At 38.6% G+C, this 26,071-nt stretch overlaps 1 protein-coding gene and 1 pseudogene across 7 annotated transcripts in view; one reads left to right on the forward strand and one right to left on the reverse strand.

Annotated features, from left to right (window-relative positions):
• DLGAP1 (DLG associated protein 1) overlaps window positions 1-26,071 on the reverse strand; it is an 856,539-nt gene that overhangs the window by 798,501 nt on the left and 31,967 nt on the right. The gene's annotated exons all lie outside the window — the stretch shown is intronic.
• Window positions 589-25,468, forward strand: LOC309610550 (serine/arginine-rich splicing factor 10 pseudogene; annotated as a pseudogene). Its single transcript has one exon. The product of its transcript is annotated as a serine/arginine-rich splicing factor 10 pseudogene (transcript).

Genomic DNA, 26,071 nt, shown 5'->3' on the forward strand with positions numbered 1-26,071 from the left:
CCCAGAAAATAGGGGCTGAATTTTTAAAATTCGGAAAATATAATTTGACCAAGATAATGGCAATTCTAATTATTTAATTCATCTTTCAAACTCAGTAATATAAAAATGATGTTTAATGCTACCCGTGTTTTAAAAGAAAAAAAAAGCAAGGTCTTTAGCTAAAAATTCTCCTTAAGAAAACAATCTAAAAAAGAATTTTTTTTTTGAAATGATAGGCAATACTTCACCATGCATTTCTTCAAGATATAAAAATTCTGATGATAAAGTTTCATTCCCCTGTGAAGTCTATATTCCTGCCAAATTCTAAATTACGTTTTCAGAAATGTTTCAATTATGCAAACCAATGTTTTGTTACATTTTAAAATAAGGAAACTTGTCCTCATGCTCATGAAAATTAAAAAAAAATTTACAAAAAAGGCTGAGGTTGTCTCTTGGAATGGACATAGCCTGCCTTCCTCTCTCCCTCCCTCCCTCCCCGCTTCATCCCTTCTTTCATCCTCCCTTCCGTTCCTCCTTCCTTCCTTCCTCCTCCTTCCTTCCTTTCTTCTTCCTTCCTTCCTTCCTCCATCCTCGCTCCCTCCTTCATCCCTTCTTTCCTCCTTCCTTCCTTCCTCCCTTCTTTCCTTCTTCCTCCCTCCTTTCTTTCTTTCTTCCTTTCTTCTTGCCAAACTCTAGTTGAGAGGCCATGGCTGATTTGTAGGATCGATTTGATATTCTGAGAGAAAATGTTGTGTGTATATATGTTAGGTTCTGCAATATTACAGAGAACTGAATCTCACTTTCCTTTTTTCTCTCTGGCTCCCTTCTGCAGCCCCTTCTTCCCACTTGCTCGGTCCTGGCTGCAACTTCCCACACTATCCGGTCATCAACCTCTAAACATCCCAATTCCAGTCAAAACTCCTCCTCTGCTAAATGGCTCTCAAGGTTGGGGCCTGTAGAGACCCCACAGATGGCCACTGTTGAATGAGGGAGGCTTCTTGCCAGACACCAAAGTCGTACGACTCTAGAGGGAGGAAAGGGGCAGAGGTTTGGAGATGGTGATGAAAATGTTTTTTATACAACGGTTTCTTTTTTTTATATATATAAATTTATTATATTATTTATTTTTGGCTGCACTGGGTCTTCATCGCTGTGTGGGCTTTCTCTAGTTGCAGCGAGCAGGGGCTACTCTTCATTGCGGCGTGCGGGCTTCTCATTGCGGTGGCTTCTCTTGTTGCGCAGCACGGGCTCTAGGTGCGTGGGCTTCAGTAATTGTGGCACGTGGGCTCAGTAGTTGTGGCTCACGGGCTCTAGAGCGCAGGCTCAGTAGTTGTGGCTCACAGGCTCTAGAGCGCGGGCTCAGTAGTTGTGGCACATGGGCTTACTTGCTCCGTGGCATGTGGGATCTTCCCGGACCAGGGTTCGAACCTGTGTCCCCTGCACTGGCAGGCGGATTCTTAACCACCGCGTCACCAGGGAAGTCCTATCCAGCGGTTTATTTCTACAAGCCTATCGATATTCCAGGACATTTTACTTGGAAAGAACAGACAACGCTTAATGACATGCCATAAGCAGTGTGAGCAAATGAAATCTCATTTAACAGCATTAGATAACACAGAAGTCAGTTCCTGCTTAGTTGGAAATACATTTTGATTGTTTTCCTATGAAGACAGTTTTCCTTTCTAATAATTATGTAAATGAGTTTGCATTTAGTGGGCACAGGCCAACTGCTCTGTGAGATAGTAATAAAATGGAAAATGTGGCAGGTAGAAGGAAGAAATGAGGATAAAGCTTATAAAATAAATAAATAAACAAACAAATATATAGGGTTGGCCAAAAAGTTTGTTCGGGTTTTTCCATAAGATGTTACCTATACATATATTCACCACAGTTAATACACGAGGTGGTAATAGAAGTATAGATATCATGAATTGACTGCTACATATAACATATACTTTCACATACATTACCAGGAAACAGCTTTTAGGGTTAAAATAAATCTAATGAGTTGGAATGGACTCTATTTTCTCAGTCTACATAATTTTGTCATATATCTCTTTCTTTTCTAATTCTTTCAAAGGAAAAATAGCGATATAAACATCGAATCCTATTAAATCAGAGGATGCAATAATATGTGGAAAACATAGAAGGGATTGGCAAACATAGCAAAGTCACAGAAGATTCGTCAGAAGGAAACATCCCCACATGGTTTATGGGGGACAATTATGTAGGGTATCCATCGTATGATTAGAAAAAGTCTTCTCCATAGAGAACAGACTTGTGGTTGCCCAGGGTTATGGGGATGGGGGAAGGAAGGATTGGGAGTTTGGGATTAGCAGATGCAAACTATTATATACAGAATGGATAAACAACAAGGTCCTACTGTATAGCACAGGGAACTATATTCAATGTCCTGTGACAAACCATAATGGAAAAGAATATTTTTAAAAAAGGATGTCAAAAATTTACATACAATAAAACTAAAAAAAAATCTTCTCCCCATGCATTCCTATGATCCTGAAATAAAAGCTAAAAATAGGAACAACGATATCCTACCAGTTCTTTGGGCAAATTGCTGAGATACAGAATAACCGTGGTGGAGAAGGGTACCTTTGCTCTCTAGAAAAAGAACAAGAATATCAGAGATTTACCTAACATGAAATATATTCAGCTCCACACAGCTGGAAAAACATTCACATTCATAAGTGGACTTTCGGCACTTGGTGCAGTTAGTGGTTGAAAAAGAAAAGGGAGTTTCCACACAATTATTAACTACAACTTGAAACTGGTCATCAGTACCTAGAAAGAAGCTGTAGCCAAGCAGCAGTGCTAATGCCACAGATATTCGCTAATGGTGAAGTCACAGGGCAACGCCGGGCCTATTTCCCAAGGGTGGTCAACACGTGTGATGGATTTAGCTCATTTCCTCTGGATACTTCCTGTGATCTGGACACAGCATAGAAACACCCACCATTAACTGAGAAGGAAAGGGAGGAAGAAAGCCCCATATTTCTTTCAGGCCAGCACTGCCTCAAGCACTACTCAAAAAACAAGAAAATAAATATTTTTCAAAGTGCCAACTTTCTCTGTCTCAGAAAATGTGTTGCCATCTGAGAATTTAAAAATATAACCACAGACACGGGTGGTGGGGATGGCATATAACAGCTTCCTATTTTTTCCTGTGACCTTTCTCACTCTCACATCTAATACAAAGTGGCTTTTTCACTGTGTCTCACCTAATTGGCTTATGTGTTTAGAAGACTTTTCCTCAGGACAGAGACTGGGTCCAGTGGCTTCCCTGATGGCATTAGGATCAATGGTGTCCCTCCCAGGGAACCAAAACTAGCTTGAAAGAATAGACTGGCCTCCAAGGAAGGTGCCAGGGCGTTGAGAAAATGACAGCACTCACATCCTGAATTTCCGCTACAAAGGGCACTGTTCTGCTGCTGAAGAGAACAGGAAATCAAACAAAATGCACCTGCTCTCAGGGAGCAGAAACAAGAACAAATAGAACAAACAGAGAACTAATAGAGTTTCAATAACTAGCACAAGAATAAATAGAGTTTCAATAAGTAGCACATGAGCAAAGAATCGTCTGCAAGTGTTCAGTTCCAAGAGATAGCTGATGAGGAAGAGAACTCAGACACACCAGTGGGGCTATACCATTCAGGAGGCTTGTTGAGATGGGATTAGACCTTCCCTGGGATGGTCCATGGAAGAGATGTAGAGGTCTGGGACCTTGTGCCACTGACCACAAGGTCTGGTGTGGTTGTAATAGTGGCTGTTGCATACACCATTTAACCCGTAAAACCACTCAGTGAGGTGGGAGACCTATTATCAGCCTATATAGCTGAGAATATCGAGTAACAGAGATTTAGTGAATATCCAAGTTCACACTGCCAGGAAGTGGCAGGTAACTTTTCACCAGGTAGGAAGACAGGCAATGGTAAGCAGATGTCCTTTGGCAACCCCAAGCACATTAGAATTAGTGTGGATGTGGATTGGGAGTGGTTGTGGGACAGAGTGAGTTGGACGGAAACAAGAGGCCAGTTAGACTACTGCAATAGTCCAAGTAACAGAGAAGGTTAGTAGGTTCCCAACAAATAGCATTCAATGGAGAGATAAGGGGCCAATAGAACTTGATATAGGAAGAAACCTTATAAAAATTAGAACCATATAAAATTAGTGGCCTTATGAGAGGATGCAAATAGAGGCAATTTAGTCAAAAGCTAGATAAATACATTTCTACGATGTTGACTTTGGTGATTTGAAGAAAGAACAATTTCTGTGGTCACTTCCAGCTCAAAAGAAGTCAATGATTTTGTGATCATCTGGATCTTAACTTTTAAAATCATGTTCTCCTGTCACATTAAATGAGTTTTGTGCTAGTTGCTGAACCATGAAATCCATTTACTTTATGGAAGAAGGTGGCTTATTCCATGCAATTCTAGCCACAAAACAATAACCGTTCAATTTAATCTCACTTTAGCAATACGAATTTTACTAACCAGAAAAAATAATGGGCAAAACACAATTTAGTTAAAAGGAAAAAAAAGTAACATTTGCAGTAAGAAACAAAAAATCTGGAGGCGGAAGGACTTTTAAGTCTAAAGAAAATGGACAAGTCTTCCATAAAACCATCCCAAAGTATTATTTGGCTGCTCAAGTTTTTCCCTTTAAGGAGAAAAAGATCTCTTCTTTACACAAGTAAATTAAATAAGTTCTAGCTGGGTGTAAACTAGGTAAGAAAAAGAAAGGATTAGGATGTGAACTTTCTGAATTGAATTATCTGTGCAGAAGATAACCATTCTTGGTCCTCACTACCTCACAAGCAGAACAGTGGCAATGGGGTACAGTAAAAATAAAAATAAAAAAAAGACACAAATGATCTTATTTCCAAAAGAGAAAGAGACTCCCAGACACAGAAAACAAACTTATGGTTACCAAAGGGGAAAGGGGGTGGGGGCGAGGGATAAATTAGGAGGCTGGAATTAACATACACACACTACTATGTATAAAATAGATAACTAACAAGGATCTACTGTATAACACAGGGAACTTTACTCAACATTATGTAATAACCTATAAGGGAAAAGAATCTGAAAAGAATCTATATATATATATGTATATTCAGCTATGCTGTACATCTGAAACTTATAAAATATTGTAAATCAACCATACTTCAATAAAAAATTTTTTAAAAGTGAACAGAATGTTGGGATTAGGCTGCGCTGTGCTTCTTAGCAGCCCTCCAAGCCTGGGCAAATCATTTCAATCAATCGTGTATCTGAAAGTACCCAACAGACATCTGCTGTGTAAGTATCCTACATTGCTGGGAGTATGGAGATGGACATAATACAAATTTTGTCCAAAAAAATTTACAGTTCAGTAACAGCATGCAAGCCTTAAAGTGTTGGAGGTCTTTTAATAGTTACTTTGAGGATGATAGAGGAAACAAGGAGAAAAGAACAGTCAACTTTACAGAGAGGAGGAAGGGAGGAGACTCAGGGAAGGCTCCAAGAGACGGTCATCTTTGACCAAAGTCTTGACAAAAGGGTTGATATTTACCAGGTGCTTATTCTTTATAGCAGTTATAGTGGTGTGTATATTTGTACGTCTGGGGGTGGAGTGCTATGCCAGGTGTAGAAAATACCATGAAAGACCACAGAACTAGACCAGTAAGTAGTCCACTCTGGCTGACACGTCTAATTTGAGATCTAAATCAGAGGAAAACCTGGGGGCTGGCAAGGTCCTAAAAGCATCAGGTTAAGCCATAAAGCATAAACCATAAACAAAAAAAGGAATTTGTCAAAATTACAGGAAGAGTTGAAAAGCAAAGGCAAGAAACAAACATGACATTGACATATAGGAGATGGCATATAGGCCATACTGGCCTATGGGAAAGCAAAGGGTTTATAGTTGGTAGTAATTGATAAAAGATGAACCAATTAAAAACAGATGAAAGACAATTTGCAAAAGAAATAATAAAATGTCCAATGAAAATATGCTAAAATATTCCATCTCACTACTAAACAAGCAATAAAATTTAAAGCAACATATATTATTCATATATCAGACTGGCAAAAGTGATACACTGTGAATACTGTGTCAGCAGCAAAAGTGTAGGAAAATTGTAGACCCAACAGCAGAGGTAACACATTAGCAAATAAGAATATTTCTGGAGGTAATTTGACAATATCTAGAAGAACTCTTTAACCCAAGCTAATAATTCCTTCCAAAATTTAAGCTTAATTGATAAAATAGCATGAAAAGCTATATTTTTATATATAATTAGCATTATTTACAAGAGCCAAGAAAATGAAAACAATCCAAATGTTCAGCACTGTTATTTAAATACATTCTGATATATCTAAACCATGAATATATAAAATGAAATGATGATGCAGATTTCTTTTGACAAGGAAAATAACCATAATAAAATACTAGGTGAGAAAAGGCACCTGACTCTGGTATACTGACAGTGTTCATTTAAAAAATGCTGCTAAAAAAAAAGATGACAGGGACTTCCCTGGTGGTCTGGTGGTTAAGACTCCATGCTTCCACTTCAGGGGGTGTGGGTTCAATTCCTGGTCGGAGAACTAAGATCCCACATACCATGCAGCCAAAAAAAAAAACAAAAAAGACGACACCTTAGACTATGGTTAAATTTTTTATTTGTTTCTTTCCAAGGTGGTTAAAATCTTTAGGGAAGTTCATGTGTGGAAGGCAGTCAAGCACAGCAAGATAGCCATGAATCTGGGTCCCTCAAAGACATACATCATGTTGAGAAATGATAATACTTTGGTCTTCCTACCTCTATCAAAGAATATACAAATCTAGAAAATTTAATAACCACAGATTTATCTCCTTTTGAAGGGATCCAGACACACAAAATTAACATTGGTAAAAGGAAATCAATCCTCCAATTATATATGCTAAAGCTTTAAGCAGATAAAAATCAAATTGGTAGAAAAATTCAATAAATCTAGCTAGATTTTCAATACCAATATATCAAAACAACCAAATAAAATTAACTTTGACTTTTTTCAACATTAGTGAACTCCCAAGATTTCTAAATAATGTATCATTCTAGTTAAGAATTATTAGAAATACTCATATATGTATATAAGAGTATCACATTTCCAAAAATTAAAAGGAAATATGAAACTATATATAACGGAACCCTCATGCATTCCTGATAGAAGTATAAATTGGTTACAACATCTTGGAAAACTGTATTTGCTAAAGCTGGAAATTCATATCTACTCTGATCCAGCAATTTTGTTCTCAGGTATATAATCCCCCCAAATATATACACATACGCCTACATATATATACACATTCATCAAAAGATCTGATCAAGAATGTTCAGAGCAATAGAACCCATCAATACATTTCAGTATAGTCACACAATGAGGACAGACAATTAACAGCTACACTCAACCACATGGATGAATCTCACCATTACAATCAACAAAAGAAACTGTAGTGGCTGGTCTGGTGTACCACACAGAATCCCCCCAACACCCAAGGCATTCATTTTCCTGGCTGCCCGGAGTGTTGACCGCTGAAGGCTCATGCCTGGATTCCTCTGTCAAAGGGATCAACGGCATCCCATGAATGGCTGTGATGTGGCCCTGGCACTATTGCTTCAATGCAGGACATCTCTGAAGGGCTGGTCTTGGTCCCAAGCATCCCACAGGTTTGGCTGAGGCCCTTAGTGTCGCTACCTCTCAGTTCAAATTCTCCCCCTGCCTCACCTGCTCCTCTCTTTCCCTTATAGATGTTGTTGTTTCCTGCAAACCTCTGAGTTTCAGAGTGTTTCCTGGTGGACCCGAGTTAAGAGGGTTAATACCAGGAATAGCGTAACAACGCCCACCCAACAACTAACAAGGAGGACCCATCACCAGTAGAGAACTGACAGCCCCTGGGATGTGATAATGGCGCAATTATTAAAACTTCTACTGGCAGAAGGGAAGACACTGTACAATATCGTGGCTGTTTGACAGATTTGGGTGAAGTAGTCATTATAAGGGCAATGGGATCAGCTAGCTCTTGCTAAGGATACACTAGAGAAAGACAATGAAAAACTGAGGCCACCAATGTACAGCGCAGCGTAAAGCTTAGGCGAACTCTCTCTGATCTCCACTGACGCATAATAAACCACCCCAACCTTAGTGGCTTAATACAATGGCCATTTTATTATCTCTTGTGATCTGTGGGTTGACTGGGCTCAGCTGGTCAGCTTTGCTTCTTCACGTCGTGTTGCCTGGAGTCATCTCAGGGCCCATGAAATGTGGTTCACTCCTACGCTGGCGTTGGATTCTGGCTTGTGCCTAAGACATCGGCTTAGAATTTCAACTGGAGAGCCTCACTTGTCTTTCATGTGACCTCTCCCTGTGGCTTGGGCTCTTCATAGCACAGTGGCTGGGTTCCAAGAGGAGAAAGAGAAAGCTGCCAGGCCTCTAATGGGCTCAGAAGTCCAGGAACATAACCATCACTTCTGCCACATCCTATTGGTCAGAGCCAGTCACAAACTCAGCCCACATTCAAGGAGAGCAGAAATAAGTGCCATTTCTTGACGGGTCACGCTTATACGGGGAGAATCGGCAGGGGTGGCAGGTATCCTCATCTTGCAAGAGGCACTACACAGCCTCCTTGGTGAATGTATACAGAGACTCTCAGCTCCTGCAGTCAGAGAATCTGGGCTTAAATAAGGGGAAACTTGACTGCTCAGCCGGCCCCAGCAAGTCTGCTGCGCCAAGGTCAGGTCCCTTGTCGGGAACGAGAGGGACCCTGAGATTCGAGATAAGAACATCTCAGTCAATGCACTTGAAAATATTGTATCACGAGATTGCCCTGAACCTCCTTGGCCTAACAAAGCGGGCCACTCCCTTCTCTAAGGCTGGCACCAGTCCCTGGATAAAGATGATGTTGAGGCCTCTCCTTGCAAGACAACAAATGTCACCATTACAACTCAGTCCACTTCCCCTCTGATCTGCCAGAAAAATTACTAGGTCAAGTCACGACACAACCTGGTTGGGTAAGTGCTGGGTCTGCTGGGGGAGCAGAGAGTCTAGAATACTAGAAGGAGCTGTGGGACCAAACAAACGTGCATGGCCAGAGCTGAGAGGATGGGTCCAGGTAGGATGCTGAGAGTCCCAGACCTAGTGGGGAGGGACATACAGTTTAATAAGGAACAGTTTACTGATATGGGAACAACCATCCACGATATAGGATGTAACTCCCTAAACATGAACCTAGAAGACAGTGCAAACGTGCTGCTAAAATAGTTCTCAGAAATTTGGAGGAAGCAATGTCCACACCATGGCAGACAATTAAAAAAAAAAGGACCAAAATGTACAGACAAGTGGGCATGGTAGAGTATATCTTCCAGGATATACTGAGGCCAGAAAACCTACCAGGTGACCACATTCTGTGGGAGGTCCTGGAGGACACACAGTTTACCAGAGTCATAAGAAATGTACTAGTTAGATAGGTACAGACTACGTCGACATGCTTGGTGGTGCTGTTCTCCTACGCCAGGGCTGACTGTAGGAGATGCTATTACCGAGCAATGCCCCTGACAGCAGAGATGAGCATGATTATCATCAAGAATGGCAGCCAGGAATTGGTGACCCTTTCAGGGTAATGGGGACGGTCAATCAAACTCAGCGTTCTCTGTGGAAAAAAAGATGGGCAGCCAACAAGGATACTGTCCAATTATATGATCAAAACAAATCAAAGGTGGATAATCAGGAAGTTGAGAAGGGCTGCCTCAACAAAAATTCACGATCCTTTGCCTAACGTCTGGACCTGAGCCAGTTTTCGGACACCAAGCCCATTAACTAACGGAAAAACTGGGTTCCTAAGAAGGACCCAGAAACCCATGGCAAGTATGTATGTTAATGATTCACCCAGTCCTTCCACAAAGAGGTCTACAACCATTTACTCAGTACCCAGAGACTAGGGAAAGGGGAATACTTAGAGGTGTCAAGGACTGTTGGATACAGGATGCAAAATTCCAGGCAGTGCTACATGGAAGGAGAATGACTGGAAAATTGGGAGGAAGTGAAGTCCTACTGTATAGCAAGGGAACCATACCCAACATCCTGTGATAAACCATAATGGAAAAGAATATGAAAAAGAATATATATATATGTATAACCGAGTCACTTTGCTGTAGAGCAGAAATTAGCGCAACATTGTAAATCAACTATACTTCAATAAAATTTAAAAAAAAAAAGATTGAGAGGAAGGAGGTCTGGGGAGAGGGTCTTGGAAAGACCATGGGAGTGAGCACGAAGTATGAAGAGCTTGAAGGACTTGTTAACCTATGTTAGAGCCCTCCAGGGAACAGCCACTACAGAAGAGGAAGACACAACCAGGCAGACAGATGATCTGGTCAACTGACATCAGCCAGCAGCCCCTTGACCACTCCAGCGGTAGTACAATGGGTACGTGAACAGAGAGGCCGTGGTAGTGGACCTGGATGCTGTGCACAGGGCCAACATCCTCGTGATCTACCGGCTGCCCAGCCACTTGTCAAATTTGCCAGCAACAGAAAGTAACACTGATACCCTAATAGGGCATTATCCCTCTGGGAGAATCACCAGATGCTTGGCCAGCTTAAATACACTGGAAACCTTACACTCTGGAAAAGGCAGTGATTCATCTCAACTGGAATTGATACCTACTCCAAGTATGAGTCTGCTTTCAGTGCCCAAAGGATCTCAGAGAGAACCACTGTCCATGGGCTTGTATTTACTCCACAGGTAAAGGAGGCTGGGTAATATTACATTGGACCAGAGGACCACCTATATCAAATGATGGATGGAAGCAGACACATAGCTATGAGGATCCACCAGTCCTGTCACATTTCACACCACCCAAAAGCTGCTAGCCCAAGAGAGGATGGAATGGCCTTTTGAACTTGCAATTGAGGTCCCTGCTTGGGTATGGGAACGTGCCAGCACGGGGCACCATATTTCTAGGATGCAATCTATACCCTAAATTATGATGATTGTTTAGGAACCAAGGGGTGGATGTAAGAGTGACTCATTTAACATTTCTCCCAGTGACCCATTTGGGAAACATGTGCTTCCTGTACTCAAAACTGCAGGTACCAAAGGTCTAAAGGGCTGGTTCCCAGAGAGGAAACACTTCCAAAGGGGACACGTCAAGGGAAAAATGAAACTTTAAACTATAGTTACCCCCCAGTCACTCTGAGCACCTTGTATCAAGAGACTAGCAGACCTGGAAAGAAGTCACAATTCTGGCAGCAATACTTGATTCTGAACATTAGGGGAAGATAAGCGGATGTATCTCAACAGGGCAGTGAAGGACATATTTAGCACTCAGATAATTTGCAGGGCATTTTTTTTTTAATTTTTGTTTAAAGACTTTTTTTTGATTTGGACCATTTTTTAAATCTTTATTGAATTTGTTACAGTATTGTTTCTGTTTTTATATTTTGGTTTTTTGGCTGCGAGGCATGTGGGATATTAGTTTCCCGACCAGGGATCGAACCTGTGTCCCCTGCATTGGAGGGCGAAGTCTCAAACACTGGACCGCCAGGGAAGTCCCTGCGGGGCATTTTTTTTTATCCTCCTGACCGACTGTGGTGGTGGATGGACAAGTGCTGCAGCCTGAGAAGGGCATGGTGTTCAGGAACGCAGACCCTTTAGAGATGATGATTTGGATCACTCTACTCGGTTATCTGTCCAGACAAGCAGAGGTGCTGTAACTGTGAGTGAGGGGCTCTAGAATTGGTAGGAGAGGAAGGGGATGACGAGTTGTGGCCCAGAGACCAGCTGCTGAAGCAAGGGCTTTATTTTACCCCACTAGACCTCCTCTTGCAAGTCTTCTTGAGAAAACAGACCAACCAAAATCCTGGAGGAGGTTTTTTTTTTTTTTTAAGTTTATTATTGCTTAGTTTTTTTGTTTGTTTGTTTTTTAAGCTCTGATTTTCCATCTTCTCTCTTTTTAAAGTATAGTTGATTTACAATGTTTCAGGTATACAGCAAAGTGATTCATATACATATATTCTTTTTCAGATTCTTTTCCATCATAGGATATTACAAGATGCTGAGTATAGTTCCCTGTGCTATACAGAAGGTCCTTGTTGTTTATCTATTTTATGCATGGTTGTGTGTATCTGTTAATCCCAAATTTCCAATTTATTCCCCCTTTCCCCTTGGGGAGCTTTTCCCCACAATGGTAAATGAATGGAGCGAATCTCAATGGCCCAGTGGGGGCACTCTAAGAGTCCCCAGTCCCCCCTTCAAGACTGAGATGGCCAAGGTGGAGGTACAGGGACCCAGGCCCCTAGCGCATCCTGGCCACCCAGCCCTGGAGTTCCGTGTGGGACTGGCTCAGGTCTTTGGTGCAATTGCATCTCAATTCAGTTTCCTCCTGCTGAAACCTCCTTCACCCACTCCCTCCAGGTGGTTGCCAAGAGGACTTCCCAGTACACTTCCAGCCTGTGAATCTGCATCTCAGGGTCAGTTTCTAAGTTAGAAGCCAAATACAAAAGAACAGGAACCCTCCTTCACTGTTGGTGGGAATGTAAATTGGTGCAGCCACTATGGAGAACAGTATGGAGGTTCCTTAAAAAAACTAAAAATAGAATTACCATATGACCCAGCAAACCCACTCCTGGGCATATACCCTGAGAAAACCATAATTCAAAAAGAGTCATGTACCACAATGTTCATTGCAGCACTATTTACAATAGCCAGGACATGGAAGCAACCTAAATGTCCATCGACAGATGAATGGACGAAGAAGATGTGGCACATATATACAATGGAATATTAGCCATAAAAAGGAACAAAACTGAGTTATCTGTAATGAGGTGGATGGACCTAGAGTCTGTCATACAGAGTGAAGTAAGTCAGAAAGAGAAAAACAAATACTGTATGCTAACACACATATATGGAATCTAAAAGAACGGTACTGATGAAACTAGTTGCAGGGCAGGAATAAAGACACAGACATAGAGAACAGACTTGAGGACACAGGGGGTGAAGGGGAAGCTGGGACGAAGTGAGAGAGTAGCACTGACATATATACACTACCAAATGTAAAATGGATGGCTAGTGGGAAGCAGCTGCATAGCACAGGGAGATCAGCTCGATGCTCTGTGATGACCTATAGGGGTGGGATAGGGAGGGTGGGAGGGAGGCTCCAGAGGGAGGGGATATGGGGACATGTGTATTCATGTAGCAGATTCACTTTGTTGTACAACAGAAACTAACACAACACTGTACAGCAATTATATTCCAATAAAGGTATTAAAAAAATAAAAATAAAGTATAAGATTTCCAGAAAAAAAAATACAAAAGAACACACACAGTATATTTTTTATAAAGTTCAAACTCAGGCAGAACAAACATAGTGTTAGGTATAGGACAGAGGTTTCCTTGGAAGGGTGGTAATGGCTCAAAGAGGGAATAAGGGGCTCCCAGAGAACTAATAATGCTCTGGTTCTTATCTGGGGGCTACTGACATGGATGTGATCACTGAAAATACATCCAGCTGGAAACTGTTTACTGCATTGTTTATATATTCTATACTTCAAGAATATGTTTTTTAGAAACCTACATTTCACAATCCTTCTTGACAATCCAGAAAGGATTTCTCTTTTGAGGTGCCATAAGATCATCAAAATGAGTATCAATTACCATTCTTCATCCTTAGGCTCTGAATCTGACACTGTGTGTTCAATGCCAGACTTAGACTAACCATGTGAAGGTGGTCAGAGTTACAACTCTATGGACCTCATTTCTTCAATCTCTAATATGAGTGAAAACAGTACCGAATGGAATTTTTGTGATTATCCAATAAGAAAATCCATTTAAAGACCTAAGACAACGCTAAGATAGAATATAGAAAATATTCAATAACATGTTTATTTTGGTTCCTTTTTATGAAGACATTAAAGTAAATTTAAACTACTGCCAGGACATGTCCTGGAAATTGCCTTTCAAAATAAAGATGAAATAGTTTATTTTCTTTTACTCATAAAAAAGTACATAAAGTTACCTAATTGTTTTGACTTGGAGTACATGAAAGAGTTACGTTTACGGGATGCTTAGTATAGTATATAATCAATGTGATTATGACAAATGTTTACTCTATTACAAGAATCGTAATAAGTAATGTAGAGACGATAGTCCCTCTCAGCAAAGTGAGGGCTGCTGGCATCTTCTTATTGTCAGATGGACGTGTGATATTCTCATATATGATTCTGACTTTGCCAATTATGAGCTGCATCAATTTGCACAAGTTGGTTCTCATCTCAATCTATAGCTCTTTGCCTCTAAAGAAAAGATAATGCTCACTGTACAGGATTTTGTGACATTATACAAAACAAGATTGAACACTGGGTCCACTGAAATACAATTTCCCACTCCTCCTCCCGCTTATGGCCAAGGACATGATGTTTACATAACAGCTGTTAATATTAGAGGAACAATTTTTAGTCAATTAATAATTTTCAAAGAGCTTTTAAATCAAGTACCCTGTCTCTGTCTCATACCCCCTGAAAAACCTTAGTAAATTAAATTTTTTAAAACAGAAAACTTGTATGCAATGAATCAGGTTACAGATTTGTCACATCCTTAGGATATAATGCTGCATAATGAATTGCCTAATAGAGAATTAACAACTCAAGTTTCTAAGCACAAATATTAATATTTCGACTATAAATTTGGCTTACCTTTTCTCTACTGTTGCAAAAAAAAAGCTTGGTGGAATGTAAGTGACATGTATAGATTTTGCACCTCAGCTGATACAAGCTCAAATATAAGCTCTGTCACTTACTAATTTTGGGTTTGGGACTAAGTTTCTTATGTCTCTGAACCTCAGTTTTTTCATCTGTAAAATGGGAGTATCACCCACCTCAAGGGTAGTTGTGAAGGACAGAAACAATGTCAGGAAAGAGCCTTACACAATGAAATACAGTAGGAGTTCAATAAAGCAGGTTATTTATATCATGGACATTTGCATTATGAATGATATTGGTGTGTGCCTGAGAATTGATTCCGTTTTAGTTTTTACAGAACCTGTCAGTTCTCTTTCCCTCTCTCCTCTTTTAATCACTTTGAGGCTTCACGGTAAAATATAAACCTGCAACCCTATTTAGTATGTTAGTGCTGTTCAATAAACACACTCCAGCATTCCAATTCTGGCACTAGTATCTTGGCAAGCATTCTGGCTAGAATATATTTCATGCTTCAGGACTTAAATGTGTAGTGACATATTAATACATCATGAAATTCAACAAAGATGCAGCGGACTTGAAGAAAGAACAAAGCATATGTTCACACTCCATCATATAATGTTGTCTGTCCTCTCACTCTTTATTATCAGGTGTCCTGACAATTACATCCTTCGTGAATAACTTATAATAATTGCAAGTTCCAAAGATGAACTGTACCAAGGTTAGACTGCTAACAGGCTGCCAATATCAAAACAGGAGCATTTTATTGATAACAAATTCCAGATTTTGAATTCCTTTCACTCATGCAAAATAAAAGTTACACGTTGATATCCATAAGATATTCGTAAAACAACATACAAGGGGAACTTTTAAAAAGTATTAAACATGCTTGGTTAATATATGAAACAGTAAGAAACCTATGAATTGCCTGTACACATTTAGACCTATACAATTCTAAATATCCAAAGGTAGTGCTCATGACTTACCTTTCTACAAGATCCAACAATCTTCTAAACATTATTTGTAGCTATAGAGGGTGCGAGATGCTGTTCCCAGTTTGGGGAAGACCAATGTAGATGCTATAGGAAACAGGTGCTAACTGTGGAGTGGACTTTGGTGTACCTGTTTTCCAATCCATCCAAGACAGAAGGGCATGGGAGACAAAACATAGGCTTAGAGTCAGGTGGACCTAGGTTCAAACATGACTTCAGTCCTTTACTAGATCCACATTTGCCTTTATATTTTTCTCTTTCCTAAGATCTCAAAAGTGTAGTATGTTATAAGAAAACTGAACCTTCTAACACACTGGGACTTGATAAATATTCATTTGTGTGAGGGGTATAGTTTCATTTCCTCCCATTGGGGGAGGTCAATCCCATCTTGTTCAGAGGGTCTGCAAAGTCAAACCTATTTTCATAATAATGCTAAAACATCATTTCTACTTTTCACTCTCATTCCTTCATGAGTTTACAGTGGAATTCTCCAGAGGTTATATGATGTCACACAGCAACCCACTGAATGCAGAAAGGAGATATGAAATTCCAACTGCACTGTCTCTTAAACCAGACAGCAAATAGATTTGGAACATTATAAAACAATCAGTAAAGTATTTATCACTAAATATATTTTGTTCTATAGATGTGTTTAATTTTCCAAAAAAGTTAGGTTAATATATAATGGGTTTATTGTTTTTATTTTTAAATTAATTAATAAATTATTTTAAAATATGTTTTAATTTCTAATACAGTAAATATCTATCTATCTATCTATCTCTCATCTATTACAGAAATGAAAGACCTTTGGGGTTTTCAATAAATTTTATGTAGCAGGGTCCTGAAACTTTAAGGTTTGGTAAATGTTGCCTTAGTTTAATGATTTAGTAAGAAAATAAGAGCTCTGGGGACTTTTAATTTCCACTCAGGGATATGGAAAGGAAGAAAAAGAGTACTGCCACACTTACAGTAAAAATCTGGACACATTGAAAATTCATGACTGTTTTGTACCCACAGGAGAGCTGAGGTTGTGAGGCAAACAACTGGCCTCACATCTGAGGAAAGACAGCTGACTGCAGGGAGGAATACTATGAGCTGTGCGTACTTGTGAGAGACACATCCAGGCACCAGGAAGAAGACTTCAGTCAGGGCGGAAGCTAGGGGTGAAGTGGCAAGAGATTTAGAAGCCCCTGGAGGTCACAGAAATCAGAGGAGTCCAGCCACCTTCAGGTCAATGTCTCCACAAATCCCCACCAAGTGCTCACAGAAAAGCTGAGAAAATGTCTAAGTAAAGCATCCCTTGTAATGCATACCTGGGAAAAGGGAATAGCAATTCCCACGGGAAGCACACAGAACTCCACCTGGAACCTTCCCCTCTATCTCTCCTACAGAACTAAAGCATTCATCTTCTGGAGGTAGAGGAACTAACCCCACCAGCCTTGAGTATTGGAGAAAACCCACTGCAGCCATGGAAGAAAACAAATGAAACAGAACAACCAACAACCTACTCTTGAGGGAGGAGAAAGAATACACGCTGGGCTCAGAATTACAGATGGGGAAGGGGCAGGAGATCTCAGGAGGCCACGCCCCAAACACCCAGGGATACAGTCTCCACTCAGTAGTGACGCTAAATGCTAACAGAGCTCAAGTCATAGAGAACACTGCTCAGAGATGAACAAAAATATGGAAGGAGACCTGATATGAGGTTCAGCTAAGAAGAAATCTCAAGCTGAGAACAGAGCAGACATTGAGGAAAAACAAAACACCTCTGACAGCCCAACCTGATCCTGAACACAAGGTACCACTAGAGGAATTTGAAGCTCATGGTTCACTGAGGTTCATGATAGAGACAACAAACTTCAAGCACAAGCTACATCCTAACTAGATTTCTCAAACTCTCGCATGAAAGGGCTAGAAAAAAGGAAAGGCATGCCTGTTTCTAAGCATGAAAACTGTTTACCTCAGTCTCTACTGAACTACACAAGGTATCCAAATTTCAACAACAACAAAAAATACAGGGCATATGAAAACGCAAGAAAAAACAACACACTCCCAATAGACAAAGCAATTGGTAGAACCAGACTCAACTATGACACAGATGGTGAAACTTCCTGATAGGAAATGTAAAATAACTGTAATTGACATGTCAAAGAATCTACTGAAAAAGGAGGATTGCATGTAAGCTCAGATTACAAGGTTCAGCAGAAAGGTGGAAACTATAAGAATGAAATGAAAATGCCAGAATTTTAAAAATAGGTGAGGAATGCCGTCAACAGATTCACTCAACATAGTTGAAGAAAAAATCAAGGAACTTGAAGATACATCAATAGGAAATTCTCAAACCAGAATACAGAAAGAAAGACGAGTGTGTGTGTGTGTGTGTGTGTGTGTGTGTGCACGTGCACACATGTGCGTGAGGGACGTAACAGGGTATCCAAGAGTGGTGAGACAATAGCAAACAGTTTAATACACTATGTAATTGGAATCCCAGAAGGAGAATCCCAGAAGGAAATATTAGTTCCCAGGGCAGAACTAATATTTGAGGAAATAATGGACAAGAATTTTCCAAAATTAAAAATGGACACTAAGGAATATTAGCCATAAAAAAGAATGAAATAATGCCACTTGCAGCAACATGGATGGACTTAAAGATTATCATACTAAGTGAAGTAAGTCAGACAGAGAAAGAGAAATATCATATGATACCACTCATATGTAGAATCTAAAAAAAAAACATGATACAAATGAACCTATTTACAAAACAGAAACAGACTCACAGACTTGGAAAACAAACTTATGGTTACCAAAGGGGAAATGTGGGGGGTGAAGGAGGGATAATTAGGAGTTTGGGGTTAACATATACACACTATTATATATAAAATAGATAAACAATAAGGACCTACTGTAGAGCACAGGGAACTCTACTCAATATTCTGTAATAACCTATATGGGAAAAGCAACTGAAAAAGAATGGATATATGTATATGTATAACTGAATCGCTTTGCTGTACACCTGAAACTAACTCAACATTGTAAATCAACTGTACTCCAATATAAAATAAAAATAAAAATTAAATTTTAAAAAAAGAATATTCACACACACAAAAGAAACCCAGACACTAAGCAAACACAGATCCAAGAAATTCAGAGAACACAGGCAGGATAAAAAGCAAACAAATTCCACTTTAGAAAAAAAACGAAATCTTAGAGAGCAGCTACAGAAAAAGGCACATTCTATGCAGAGGAACAAAGATTAAAATTACAGTGGACTTATTGTAGCTAGAAGACAATGCAATGCTGAAAGAGAAAAAAAAAAGTCAATCCAAAATTCTATGCCCAGTGAAAATATTTTTCAAAAATGAAGAAGTAAAGACACTCTCAGAAAAAGAAAAACTGACGTAATTCATTTCCAGCAGACCTTCCCTACAAATAGTGGTAAGGGAAGTTCTTCGGGCAGAAGGAATATGAGAGGAAACAAATTTGGATCGACACAAAGAAATGGTGTTGAAAATGGAATCAATGAATATAACATAAAATTCTTTTTTTCTTATTTTTAATTGATTGAAAATAAAACTGTCTAAAGTAAAAAATAGTAGCAACATATTGTATGTTTATAGCATACGTAAAAGTAAAATTTATGGGAAAAAAAGCACAAAAGATGGGAGAGAGGAATAGAGAATATATTGTTGTAAGATCCTTGAAAGACCTTACATAACATGTGTGAAGTGATAAAATGACATCTGATTGGTGGCTCTAATTAATTAAAGATGTACAGTTTATTGCAAATCATAGGGCAAACACTAAAACATTAACACAAATGAATAGAGAAGCTAATATAACAGATAAAATGAAATTATAAAACATGCTGTTTATTAGAGAATATAATAAAAGAAAAAAGAAGGAACAACAGATGCGACAAATAGAAAGCAGCTTAAAAGATAGATAGTAAAAAATAAAAAATAAGAACCAAATATATGCCGTCTGCAAGAAACATACTTCAAATATAAAGATACAGATAGTTTACAAAGAATTAAAAAATGAACTACGTAAACACTAACCAAAAGAAAGCTGAAGTTGCTATATTAATAACAGATAAAGTAGACTTCAGAAAAAGGAATATTATTAGTCATAAAGAGGGACATCGTGGCATGATAAAGGGGTTAATTCTCCCAAAAGACACAACAATCCTAAATGCATATGCACCTTACAATAGAACGTCAAGATACATGAAGCAAAACTGAAAAGAGAAACAGACAAATCCACAATTATAGTTGAAGACTTCACCATTCTTCTTGAAGGGATAGAACAAGGACAGAGTACATTAGTAAGATCACAGAAGACCTAAACAATGCAATCAACTTATTTGACATAATTTCTGTTTACATTTACAGAACACCCCTCTGGACAACAGCAGAACACATAATCTTTTCAATTTCACATGAAACATTCACCAACATATACTATATGCTGGCTTATTAAGAAAACTTAAAATTTTGAAATAATAAAAATAATATAAAGTAGGACCTACTGTATAGAACAGGGAACTATACTCAATACCTTGTAATAACCTATAATGGAAAAGAATATGAAAAAGAATACATATGTATTTATCTGTATAATGGAATCACTTTGCTGTATGCTTGAAACTAACACAACATTGTAAATTAACTACACTTCCATAAAAAATAAATAAAATAGGTCGTAGCGCAGCTCTCTGGCTGTGTGTGTCTTGAGGATCCGGCGCCGGAGGTGCAGACGGTTTGCTGAGTCCCTTAGTGTCCCTGCTGAGACTCACGCCGCCGTCATGTCCCCGTACCTGTGTCCCCCCAACACGTCTCTCTTTGTAAGGAACTTGCGGACGATACCAGGTCTGAAGATTTGCGACGTAAATTCGGTCGTTATGGTCCTATAGTTGATGTGTATGTTCCACTTGATTTCTACACTCGCCGTCCAAGAGGATTTGCATATGTTCAATTTGAGGATGTTCATGATGCAGAAGATGCGTTACATAATTTGGACAGAAAATGGATTTGTGGACGCCAAACTGAAATACATTTGCACAGGGGGATCAAAAGACTCCAAATCAGATGAAAGCCAAGGAAGGGAGGAATGTGTATAGCTCTGCACGTTATAATGATTATGACAGATACAGACGTTCTAGAAGCTGAAGTTACTGAAAGAAAGAGATCAAGAAGTCCTTCCTTTGATTACAACGACAGAAGATCTTATAGTCCTAGAAACAGTAGACCGACTGGAAGACCACGGCGTAGCAGAAGCCATTCCGACAATGATAGATTCAAACACCGAAATCAATCTTTTTCAAGATCCAAATCCAATTCAAGATCACGGTCCAAGTCCCAGCCCAAGAAAGAAATGAAGGCTAAGTCACGTTCTAGGTCTGCATCTCACACCAAAACTAGAGGCACCTCTAAAACAGATTCCAAAACACATTATACGTCTGGCTCAAGATATGAAAAGGAATCAAGGAAAAAAGAACCACCTAGAACCAAATCTCAGTCAAGATCACTGTCTAGGTCTAGGTCAAAATCTAGATCAAGGTCTTGGACTAGTCCTAAGTCCAGTGGCCACTGATAGTATAAACCATGATATTTTTAGGCATGTATCATTCATTTACTCCCAGTTTGGTTGACTTAAATTATCAGGAATACAATGTTGCAATGATGCTTAAAAAACACTTGTCAGTTTTCCCTGTACCAGGCACTGGTTATTATTAAAATGATATGCGATTGAGAAGCCATTCTTAAGAGTCCAGTTTGTTTAATGTTATGGGCAGCTACTAATTTGTGGTGTCTCTGTATATTTTTGTAAAGATTCTCATTTTTTAATGCTTAAGGTATTGGTGAAAAGATGTTGGTTGACCATAATTTGCAACATTGTCTTATTAAAAATAACCTTTCATATCCATATTTGGTAGAACTGTTAACCTAGAAATGTAGCTTGCCAATAAGGTAGAATGATACAAAAGTGAAGTTGTAGCCACCGTACAACACTGACCGACCAGACACATTTAGGTTCAGGGTGGACCTCTGGTCTTGTCAAGATGTCTAGACCCACGATGATAATTTTTGGCACAGTGTGGAATAGTTCTTTTGTTAACCCCACTGTCTTGGGAAATGACGTCAACTGGGTTAAGTAGCATCTTCAGGGAGACAGAGTTTTTGATTGAAACACGGAGCCTTCACTTTCCTGGTTTCTGTGAAGATTTGGAACCATACAAAGGTCGGAAAAACTCACCTTAAAATTTGGGCAGGTTGATGATGGCAGAAATAATTTTAAGGGAAAAGAATGCTCTTACGCAGTTACTCTAAACTTTAAGGAGCATTGTTGACCATACTATTGCTTAGTTTTCTTACTGCTGTTAAAAGCAAGTAAAGTGTTTCAAAGTAGGTTTGATTTGTGTGTGCACATAGTGTAAAAGGACTGAATTTTGATGCTTAAAGCACTTGGTGTGTGCATTTGTATCAAAATTTGCCCATATGTTTATGAAGGAGGTTTGTTCTTCACACCTCGGTTTATTTAATGTGAGGCAAGTTAAAAGACAACACTCCCATTCTAAGTGATTCTGTGGTGCCATGAGATTTAAAATAATTCTGGAAAAAATTAATTTTAAGAAAGTCACATCTCTTGAGTTTTTGATTATCAGTGTAGTACCTGATGAAAATAATACCCTAACTCTTTATAATTTCTAACATCTCTCTATGAGATCATTTGGGGGCAATAAAAAGTGACTTGACGTGTCCAATCTCATTTCAGAATAAAAGCTGGCATCTTTAAAAATTTTAGATTGCTTGCTTACAGGCATAATAAGTAAGAAATGTGGGAAAACCATTCCTTTTAGAGGACTACTTTTTTTCAATTTTGGTTTTAGTAATCTAGGCCTTGCCTGTAAAGAACAAAAGGTGGTTTTTAAATACTGTTTGTGGAATGTGTTTAAAGGACTGATTCTAGAACCTTTGTATATTTGATAGTATTTCTAACGTTCATTTCTTTACTGTTTGCAGTTAATGTTCATGCTCTACTATGCAATCATTTATATGCATGTTTCTTTAATTTTTTTAGATTTTCCTGGATGTATAGTTTAAACAACAAAAAGTCTATTTAAAATTGTAGCAGTAGTTTGCAGTTCTAGCAAAGAGGAAAGTTGTGGGGTTAAACTTTGTATTTTCTTTCTTATAGAAGCTTCTAAAAAGATATTTTTATATGTCCTTTTTAACCAATATTGTGTACAACCTTTAAAACATCAATGTTTGGATCAAAACAAGACCCAGCTTATTTTCTGCTTGCTGTAAATTAAGCAAACATGCTATAATAAAAACAAAATGAAGGAAAAAAATAAATAAAATAAAATATATATAATGTATCAGGTAAAGGACAAAAAATATTAATAATAAAAAGTATATCCTCTAAATAACCTATGAGCCAAATAGGAAATGTCAGGGAACATTTTAAATATTTCGAACTGAAAGAAAATGAAAACCCAACATACCAAATTTTGTGGGATGCAGCTAAAGCAATGCTTAGAAGGAAATTTATGGTATTGAAAGGATTATATTAGAAAAATGACTCTGAAGTCAGGCCACCAGTATTCAAATATGGGCCCACTTTGTACTAAATGTGTATCAGGCAATTTGCTTAACTTCTCAGTGGATCAAACTCCTCACCTACAAAATGAAGGGAACTTCCTAGGGGTGCTGTAAGATTAAATGTGATTATGTAGAACCGTTAGCACAATGTCTGGCATAAATTAAATACTTAATATGTATCAGCTAATTTTTTGTTAATTTCTAATAATTAGTAGACATCTTAGTAGAACTGGAGATAAGGATGACAAACAGCCCTTACCCTCAAGAACCTCACAATTTAATGGGGAGACAAACAGATTTATCAAAGTTACCACTCCCAGTATCAAACTGGGACCACAGGGAAATGCCGCTATACCAAAGTGGGGGAATTAAGCAAGCTTCTCAGATATAGGAGACCTCTTATCAAGGTTTAAGGAATTAGTAGTTATCTAAATTAAAGGAGACATTCCAAGGACAGAACGGCTTGAGCAAAGCTGGAAGCTGTGGCATGCAAACTGGGAAGCTGCAGTTGGTTCAGATTATTAGAGCACAGTTTTCCAAAGACAGGTAGGTATGATGGCAGGAACAAGAGATGCAAAGACCACATTTTATAAGAGTTTATATTTTATCTTGTAACGAGGTGCTGAATGACAAAGTGACACAGCCAGTTTTTGTTACAAGTTTCTGGTTTCACTATACAGGATATTTACTAGGTGTGTCTGGGGCTGGGGGCAGTACAACGGATCAAGATGGCAACTCTGACAGATAACAATACATGATGGTGTCTCATCATGTAATCCAGATGGAACGGACAGAGATATTAAGACTGCTTATCAAGAGTGCCTTGTGAGCGATTCCACATGGAAGTGATAATTAAGACGCATGATTCTGGCTTAAACATCTGGGTGGAGAAACGTATGAATCACCACGGTAGACAATATAGTACGCGGAGCAAGACAGGGGAGTTTAGCAGTAGGTAGGCTGGTTTTGAGGTGCTAATAAGCTATCCAGAAAGCCACCGTTTAGTCACAGCTCAGCAGTGACATGTGAGGAAGAAAGAAGAATTTGGGTCTTAGTGGAGAGAAGTAACTGACATCTCAAGCACAGGTGATTCTTTCTGAGGGAGGAGAACTTAGTTGTGGGCAGAGACAAAGAGGTGACCCAAGGCTCTGGTACCTACTGAAGACAACCGAGGTGATAAGAGAGAATTATAAGCAGATATTAAAGATGAAGTGGGAACTTGACCAGGCTATTGATGATGTTTGAGAATTTGGTTCAGAAATGCTCCCTTCAAACTGTAATAATACCTCTTCATAAACAGTGAATTCTGTACAGCACTGGACTAACTTCCTGGGGCTGCTGTAGCAAATCATCACACTCTTCACGGCTTAAAACAACTGAAATGTATACCGTCACAGTTCTGGAGGCCAGAAGTCTGAAATCCAAGTGTTGAAAGGGCCACATTCCCTAGGGAGCTTCAAGGGGAGAATCTATTCCTTCCCTCTTCCAAATTCTAACAGTTGTCAGCACTCCTTGGCTTGTGGTAGCATCTCTGCTCTGTCTTCCCAGTACTTTCTCCTCCTCAGTATCCCTCTCAAAACTCCCTCTGCCTCTTTCTTATGTGATTGCATTTAGGGCCCAGACAGATATCTAGAATACACTCCTCCTCTCAAGATTGTTAACTTAGTCACATCCTTGCATTATAAGGCCATGTTCATTCTTTTGCCATTTTAGGTGTTATTGACAGGTTCTGGAGTTAGAACGTGGACATATCTTTTGGGGGGCCACCACTCAGCTCACTACAAGCACTCCGTCAAAAATATAAAATAATAAGACTCACTGTTAGCAAGGGATTGGGGAAAGGATATTCACACACTATTAACAAAAGTTACATTGGCATGATCTCTTTGGAAAACAATTAGGCAAAGCTAAAAAAAAAAAAAAAAGGTTTGAAAATGTGTATATTGCCTTTAATAAAACAATTTCAAGTTTAGAACTTTATCCCCAAAAGAGATGTGGTTCATATATGAATGTTCAAGTATGATCACCACTGTCTTTTTATTATTTGAAAAGAAAACCTGGATCTAGCCTAAAATGCTCAACAATAGGGGCTTAAATAGGATTTAAATTATGTGTGTGTGCGTGTGTGTATGTGTGTGTGTGTATATATATATATATATATATATATATATATACACATGCATATATACATATATATATTGAATCAATGACATGTATAGCCATCAAAATTGGTAATATAATTCCATGTTTATAGCATGTAAAAGGAGTCACAATATCCTCAAATAAAAAGTTTTTTAAATGACATGTATGGTATTTTAGTAAATAAAAAGGTACATCCAAAATAATCTCAATGAGTTGATCATACAAATATTAATATTAATAGGATCACTGGGATTTTATCAATTCATTTTATTTATAATTTTGAATTTTTCTTCAGTGAGCTTACTTATAATATTTTTAAATAACTGAAAAGTGAATTAATGTATCAGACACATATTAACTTTTCTTCAAATATATTTATAACCCTCAAAGTTTCAGACATTTCACTGGTAAATTAGCCATAAATTTTCTTTTGACAGATATCTATCTTTTGATAGATAAAAAAGAAAACTATAAAGCAATATATACAAATGAATTTGGGGATAAAAGCCAAATATCTGTTTTCTAAATAAAGCAAAGTCCAAATGTGAAAGAAACTTGAGCCACCTAAGTAAAAATATTAATACTAGCATTATCTATTTATATAATAAGTGAGAATAAAACGTTTATTC

Source organism: Balaenoptera borealis (assembly GCF_965194805.1).
Source record: "Balaenoptera borealis genome assembly, chromosome: 14".
NCBI classification, from domain to species: Eukaryota; Metazoa; Chordata; class Mammalia; order Artiodactyla; family Balaenopteridae; genus Balaenoptera; species Balaenoptera borealis.